Source organism: Tamandua tetradactyla, chromosome 20, assembly GCF_023851605.1.
Source record: "Tamandua tetradactyla isolate mTamTet1 chromosome 20, mTamTet1.pri, whole genome shotgun sequence".
Lineage (NCBI taxonomy): Eukaryota > Metazoa > Chordata > Mammalia > Pilosa > Myrmecophagidae > Tamandua > Tamandua tetradactyla.
The window spans coordinates 14916526-14924777 of record NC_135346.1 but is presented as its reverse complement, the minus strand read 5'-3'; the positions used below and the strand labels follow the sequence as shown (position 1 = coordinate 14924777).

At 51.9% G+C, this 8252-nt stretch overlaps 1 long non-coding RNA gene across 1 annotated transcript; it reads right to left on the bottom strand.

The window, feature by feature from the left end:
• Positions 1-1557: 1557 nt before the first annotated feature.
• Positions 1558-6552, bottom strand: LOC143664449 (uncharacterized). The gene is made up of 3 exons (XR_013166424.1): positions 6394-6552; positions 2662-2850; positions 1558-1900 (listed from the first exon to the last, which is right to left on the bottom strand). It is a non-coding gene; the product is annotated as an uncharacterized LOC143664449 (long non-coding RNA).
• Positions 6553-8252: the final 1700 nt, after the last annotated feature.

The following is an 8252-nucleotide window of genomic DNA, read 5'->3' as shown; positions in this document are numbered from 1 at the left end:
AGTAGCTTCCCTCTCTCCTTTTCCGTTCTCCACTCTTTTATCCAGAACATGCCCAAAATTCTACCCAGAGAACCTGACCCTCAGCATGGTAGGCCGGTACATAAAGCCAGCTACAAAGCCGTTCGTTTCTCCAAACGAAAACTGCTCGTGCCTCTACCTGGAGGGTCATCTGGGTCAGTACCGGAAGCAAGGGCTCTAAGTCCTCCACATGCCACGGCTTCTATCCTGGCCTGTCTTTTCTGGATAGACTAGGCAGCAGTGCAGAGATGGTGCTGCCACCTTCAGGCCAGACCCAGCTCGGGGGCATTGTGGCTGGATATCCACGACTCTCAAAATCCTGTTTGTTCTAACAACAGTCCTCCCCTCCCCTCTGCCATCCGCCCCAGAAGGGAGGGAAACGTTTAATTTCTACAGCTCCATCAGTCAGCTCCCTCTGGAGGACCCCGGCCCCGAACGTTCAAGTCTAAGGGTCTGCCCAATTTTCCCTGGGGTTGAGTTCATCATCCCCATGATAACAGACACGGCTGCAGCAGTTTTCAAGCTTTCCTCCTGGGGCTGCTTCTCAACTCTCGAAAATGAGAAATAGTTTTGGGGTGAGAAAGGGCAGCAGAAGAAACCTTTCGAGGAAACCCTCTGGTGAGACAGAGGCAGAAGGAAGCCGGCCAAGTCCGTGGGTCCTGAGCTACACAGACCCTTTCCCATCCAGCAGGCTCCACGGTGGCCCCTAACTCTGCAGGGAGGTCACGATGACCTGCCTGCCCCAAACTCTCAGCCAAACATTCCCTGGTGTAAGCATGGTCCTTTACTAAGTCCTGGGTAAGGGCACATCCCACTGGCGGAAAGGATCACCCACTGGGTTCCCAGCAGGTTCGTGTGGACCATGTAATCAGATCGTGAACCTCTGGGGTCTTGGTACCCGTGGCAGCCACTGCTGGCGCCTTGTCTGTATACCCTCAACACTCACCGTCTCAAGTCAACTCTACGGGTCCCAACTCCAGGCTCCTGCAACCCTGCTTAGACCGTGCACAGAGCAGGCCAGAAGTACTGGGGTTAACACCCCCCACTGTGGGAGCCGCACTCAACACATGACAGATGGGGGAGGAGGGTTGGGAAATCAGTACCCCAGCCCCCCCATCGCTCGACTGTCATACCTCTGGTCACGTTCTATGCTGTCTCCCAGAGTTCTCAAGTGGGACACATTCTGAGTTGCCCACAGAGTTAACCTGCTGAGAAACACCCCCCTTTATGGTTTTTTCCCCTTCCCTCTCTTACTTCCTCACTGCCCTCCTCCCCCACCAGAGTCTCTTGCGGTTAGAAACCAGCCCCTGTGACTCCAGATCCCCCGGACGGGTTTGCACAACACGAGGCTGACAATCACACGGGTGTCTCCGTGCCCCACACCCCTGAGGCGGCCAGCGGCGTAGGGCAATGTCGAGCCCTGTCTTCAGAGCCCGCTCGGCCTCTGTGTCCAAAACGTAGCCACAGGTGCTGCATTCTTGGCACACTGTGCCTGTTTTCTGCGGTCAGATTCCAGCCCAGGTGTTTGGCTCTACATCCAAAGGCCAGGAGGATGTTTTTCTTTAAGCTGGACTGCTTTAAAGAGGCTTTTCTGGTAGGGGTTCTGACATCGGATGCCCCTGCAGAGCCATTCCAGCCCGGAGTTCCTGTGAAATAACCCACCGCAGCCCACGGCAAAGTGGGAAATAAAATAAAATATCTCCCCCTTAAAAAGGCACAGTTTAATGGTTGTTCTAATCATCGCAGACTTTATGAAAAGAAACCGCAGCCTAATTTTGGAAATTAACCTCGCACCAGCTGCAGCTTGCTGGCGCCAGCCCTGTGGACATATATCCTCGTCTTCACACATAGGCTCATCTGGACACGGGGCGGTCTCGGGGGCCTGAGGCATGGAAGATAAAGTCCCACAAATCTCCATTATTAAATCCATGATATATTTCACATCCCAGTCTCTGTCTCGGTAATGATGCTTCTGACATCCCTCCAAAGTAGGAGGGAGGGAGGGCGGGTAGGAGCGAGAGAGGGATAGCGTTTCCCTTTTGTTTTTCCTACAGTGACCAGTCACCCTTCTGCCATGTTCCGAGCAGCAGAAGGGGGGCGCCCATCCCCTGAGGTGGGTCTCCCAAGGCAACTCTCCCAGCCCAGAGTCGGAGCTGCCAAAGGGACTGAGATCCGCTGACTGCCATGAGTCTACTCAAGTGTGGTCCTGGAATTCTCAGGCCACCTTCAATAGTCCACACTTACTGGGACGCTTTCCCCAAGCCACAGCTGGGGCCCAAGCTCCCCTCCAACACCTTACCTTTGTCCCTCTCCCCAAGCAGCTATATGGAAAGCAATGTGACCCCACGGGAGCTTCTCCATCCCAGGATGAGAACCCAGCTCCCAAAAGGGACCTTAAAGAAAGTCAGTTCCTGACCACACCCTTTAGGGATTGTCCCCAGACCTTTGGGGCGAGAGGTAAGGCTGACCTTCTTCTGTAGTTACAGCACCTCCATGGGAGAGGTTTAAGAGAGACCTCTAGAAGGCACAGATGGACAACTGGGGGATTTGCAGTTAACCAGAAGAGTTGGAAGCCTCAGACTTCATCTCTACACTCTAAATGTTCTTTTATGTATAAAATTCCTGCAAACTTTGAAATCCTACCTATCCTTGAAAACCCAGCCAACGCCATCAGCTCTAAAAGCGCTTCCCAGTTCCCGGTGCTGGAGGAAGCCGCCATCCTCCACACTTCTCTGAGCCTCCCTTCTGGGTCCTGGGATACAGAAAGGCCAAACATGAACGATGATGCGACCTAGAGATTGGCAATAGTTGGACGCTGCTCTCTCTCCTAGTCTGGAAAGTCAAAGAAAAAAACATGGTGTTACAGAGTCCAGGAGCACAGGCCACCAGTGGCCACAGCAGGATGTCCCAAAGGAATAGGCCCGCAGAGGGAGAGGCTGTCTTGTGGAAGCTGGAACCACAGAGGAGATTCAACCATCACCATAGATATGCCCTAAACAGAGAGAGGGAGAAATGTCCTGAGTTCTTCCTATCTCCCACCTCCGATCTTCCCCTGATGCCTCCTCCCCTTAGCCAAATGGAAGGCACCTGAGAAATGTAGTTTGCAGCAATCAGCTGCCCCTGTGCCACAGGGCGGAGCAGTGGATACAGTGCATCTGACAGCAAGAGTCGGAAGACCAGCACTCTGCTTTCGTTTTTCCCACACCAAGCCTCTGCCCTCTGCCCCGGTCCTGTGAGTCAGCTCCAGGAGGACGCCAGCCAGGCCGGGAAGTGTGGGTGGCTGGACCTGAGCTGATCGGTCCCTGGTCCGGAAGCTCTGGCAGGGTAGGGAGGCCTCGTCAGCTTTGGGGCTGGCGGTGGGGTGAGTGCCAACTCAGGCAAAGGGGATGACCCAAGCTTGGCCCAGGGGAACTCAGAACTGCCCAGCTCCCTCGCCCCAGCCCTGGGCAGTGCCCTACCCCACAAAAACCAATATAAAGTCAGCTGGACGCTCAGGGCACGTTAGAATACCTTTACCCCTCAGGTCTGGGCCTCAACTTCTAATTCACACCGACGAGAGCATGACTTGGGCCACGAGAAGGAGGAATTAGGAAATCTGCTTTTCAGAAACACGCACACACACGTGTGTGCATGCGTGTGCACTGGAATTCTCTGGACATTTCCCCAAAACTCTCCTGACACTGGATATTTTTTTCTTCCTGACAACCCAAGGCCTTGGCTTGAGAGCCCAATGTGCTAACATTAAAAAGCCGTTGTCGGGTTGGCAGGGGTGGCTCAGTGGTAGAACGTGCGCCCTCCATGCGGGAGACCCAGGTTGGATTCCCGGCCCAGACACCTAAAAAAATAGCCATTGCCCACCAGAAACACACATCAAAATCTGGAAGCCAATGACTGGTAATGCTGAGAAGAGCCAACTCTGACATTGAAGCAAAGTTCATGTGCCCATGACTGTTTATAGGAAGAAATCCCATTCTGCAGAGAAACAGCTGGGTGTTTAAAAGCTTTGTTTATACTGGGGCATCCGCATCAGGAATTTGGCATGTTAAATAAGCCCATTGCTGCCCACCTTGTCCCAGCTTCCATCTGAGAAATGGAAAAGGGTTGGTGAGGGAGGTAGGACTAGCTGTGGCAAACCCCAGCCCTGAAGTTTCAGCCTCACCACCCCAAAAGTTTTGCTCCCCCATCCCCACGTATGCGACATTTTCAAAAGCCTCAAAATATGGCTTTGATTTGGGGGCTCTCTCCTTGCGCTTTTGGGAGACTAAGAGGTGTTCAGGCCCACCGGGGGGTGGGGGGGCTAGAAACCCACAGGCCAGTGGTGGCAGCTCAGCTCCCACAAAGGAGCACGCTCTGTGGCCTGTGGGAGATCCACCTGCCTGGTGAACAGGAGGGGATTCACCAAACTGGACACATTCCCAGAATTTTCTTGTCCCTGCCCTTCACCAAGACACACAAGGCTGGCCCCGTGAGACCCTGAGGTCCCCTCCGGGCAGCTGTCACAGCCAGCACTGGAAGGAGAGAGAGTCTGGGCAGCTCTGTGTCTCACTCTTCTGCTCAACCCCCATCGGTGACCTTCTTCCCTCAGTTCTCCCTGGGGACATCCCAAAAGGCTTAAACGTGCCCTAAGCCATCCCACCAAACCTGCTGTCGGCCATTCTGGGGGATCAGATACACACCGACAGGGATACACACCTCATGCCCCAGAACAAAACTCCCCCGCTGAGATTGCAGGTGGGAGGGGCACATATTAGGGCTCCACCCCGCCATCTCCTAATCTGCCTGTTGGGCCTCCACACGCCCCACCAAGCCTGCGGGGGAGCAGCAATGTCCAAGGGTGGAAGAGAAGGACCTTAAGCGACCAGCGCCGAGGCAACTGCCCCCAGAAACAAGTTCACCTCTCAATGAGGCATCATGATCTCATGATCTCATTCATGACCCCAACAGTCCTTCCAGCCTTATTTCCTGTTGTCCCCACCACACCCCCCAAACTGGCTCTCTGGGCCCCTCAGCCGTCACTGCACGCAGCTCGGTCTTTCCTGCGCCTTGCAGCCTCTGTGCCCTCGCCCCTGCTGTTCCTCCTCTTGTAATGCTCTTCCCCACCTGGGAAAAACCTTCCCTTCAGGGACCAGGTCAACCTCCACTTCTTCTGTGAGGTCTGTCCTCTCTCACCCCCACTTCCCTGGCCCCTGCCCTGCCCACGTTGGGGTGACCGCTCCTTCCTCTGATGGCCCATGGTCACTCACTAACGCCCCCATCTCAGCTAAAGACAGTGAGACCCTCTGCGCATGCGGGTCACCTCCCCGGTGGATGGAATGCTCCCGGGGATAGGGACCCGGGGCCAGGCTGCACGCGGCAACCCAGCACACACAAAGGACTCCACGTCACACCCTCACATGGGCAACTGCCGTCTGCTTGGGCTGGACCATTCTGTTTCACACGTCAGACCTGTTGGACACAGACATAAAAAGGACAGAAATCTGCCCCATCATCCGATCCAGCCAAGAAAATGCCAGAGCAGAGACACCAGCCAAAAATGCCTACCATCTCTTCCACGCATTTCTAGACTCAACAAGCTTCAAACAGGCACCAAGCTGAAAGCTTTTCAGAAAGTCTCCTTCAGGTTTGGGCAAGTGGGAAGGACCCCTTCTTCCTGCCACTTCTCACTTACAAAATCCCATACAAATGGGCAAATGAGAAGGGGCCCTTTTACAGTTTGCAAAAGCTGGCTTAGAATTCCAGCCAGTTAGAACGGCATTTCCCGAGCGGTCGTTACCATCCCGCAGTTTTGGCTGTCAGCTATTGACCACCTAGGCTTATTATTTACTTTCTTTTTTTTTTTAAGTTCAACTCAACATTAAAATAACTCTTTTATTTAAACTGAGGTTTACTCACTTGATGCATTTTATTTTTCCTAATATCCATTAAGCCAAACACGAAACTATCAAAATTTCTAAAGGTCTGCATACAACCTAAAAACTTTTGTCTCCCCGTCACATACATGTCACCCTCAGAGGTGAGCCCAGATCGCTCTATGTCATTTTGAGCTGTGGACCGAAGTGTGAAGGCTTCAGATTCCCTCAATGAGGGATGGGGCCTGGTAGCTAACAGCCCCTGGGTCCTGGGCTCTTGAGGGTGACTCATTGACCCCTCCCGGCAACCCCCGAGGGCCTCATGGCAGAGGTAACCGCGAGCGAGCGGACAGGCAGAGAGCTGCCAACACCCAGAGACGGAGGCGGAGCCGGGCTCATTTCAGAGAATGGCTACGCCTCCAGGGCGCCCACCCACCTGCTTTCCATCCTCAAAGCCCCTGGTGCAGACAAGAGAACCTGGAAAGGGAAGCATTTTCTCACCAAGAACCAAGACCCATAACTCTACCTAAGGTAGGGCTGGAGAGCCCAGCCCTCTCTCCACGGGATTCCCAGGGTCAGAGACCACAGCAACAAGGTCAGCGGTACCCCTTGCAGTCTTGCTGCACAGGGCCAGGCACGTTTCGTGTGGCAGCTGGCACCACACATCGTCCAGTGATAGCTGACCTTCCCTAGGCTGGGCCAGGGAGGTAAAGGTCATCAGAATGATAATTGTGATGCGCTGAGCACCCCTTCTGTGTCTGCCTGGGATAAGCACTTCACACACATTGCCTTATTTAAGCCTCACGTGGCCCTCAAGGTGCTAGTGGGGAACCTGTTTACAGAAGGGGAGCCCGAGGCTCAGACTGCTGAAGTGAAAGGACAAACCCAAGGTCATAGGGCTGTTGAATGTTGTATCAGCAGGAATCCACATGCAGCCTCTATGGCTCCAGGGCCCCTGTGCCTTCTGCAGTTTTTCCAAATTCATCCACCCTTCCAACCTTCTCCAGCCATGCTGCTACTTTCAGGCTGACACTGTAATTTGGGGGTGCCCTCTCCCAGGACTTGAGCACCACGCTGATGTGGAAATGCCTGTCTTATAGTCCCCCACTGGCTGCTCTGGACAGTGAGCAGCCAGGACCCCGGGATGACGCTGGGTGCTGAGATGGGGAAGGAGAGGAAAGGGAAAGCTCCCCAGGGGATCTGGGTGAGCCAACTCAGGGCTCTCCAAGAGCAAACCTCAAGTTCAAGTTAACTCTTCCTACTGAAGTTCTTTTCCTTTCAAAACATGGGAGTCAAGAACAGCTGTCTGTGCACCATACACCTTTGCCCGAGCGCAAGTTTACATGCAGTCACGGTGCCAGAGCAGCGGAGGGGCGGCGCCCTAGGTGTGCAGGTCCAGGGAGCCTGGGGGGGGGGCTCCCTAGAAAGAGTCTGCCCCCCAGAAGCCCTGCATCCTGCGAAGTCACACTCTGCCCACATCCAGCCTGTCTGTCCACGTGCCCTACCACCTCCAAACATCAAATTCCAGTGTGTCTCTTCTCCTTCATTGATCTTTCTATTAAATCCAGGACCACAGTGCTTTTATTATTGCAGTTTTTAAATTTTTTATGGTGGACATATATATTATATATAATAAGATTTGCCATTCTAGCCATTTTTGAGGGTACAATTCACTGGCATTAGTTACGCTTACAATGTTGTGCTACCAAACACCACCACCCATTATCAAAAACTTTTCATCACCCCAAACATAAACTCTCTACCTATTCGATTTCCAGACCATGCACCCCAAACAAACAAACAAGCAAGCAAAATAAAACTCTGTACCCATTAAGCAATCACTTCCCATTATTATCACAGATGCTTGATATTGTCCATTTCTTTTTTGTTGTTGTTGTGCTTTGTTTTTTTAAAATAATAGCCATCCTAATGGGATACAGTGGTATCCCATTGTGGTTTGATTTGTATTTCCTTAAAAAGTAATGATTTTTGGCATCTTTTCATGTGCTTATTGGCCATTTGTATATCTTGTTTGGAGAAATGTCCTGTGCCCATTTTTTAATTGAGCTATTTGCCTTTTTGTTGTTGAGTTATGGTAGTTCCTTACATATATATATATTTTAGCAAAAAATAAAGACGTTTTTATATAAAACTATTCCCAATTCTAGAATTGCTTCCTATATATTTCCTTGGTAAATAATGAAACTAAGTATGATCAGGCAACAGGCCAATTTTAAAGAAATTAAATAAAAGTCATTTCAGGCCAGAAGTTTTGGGCTGGGAGTTCAAAAGTATCTAAGTCTAATTTGTGTTTTTTTTAAATACATTCACTCATTTTGAGTTTAATTAATTAAAATTAGCTTTCATAGGTAAAACATCATTTTA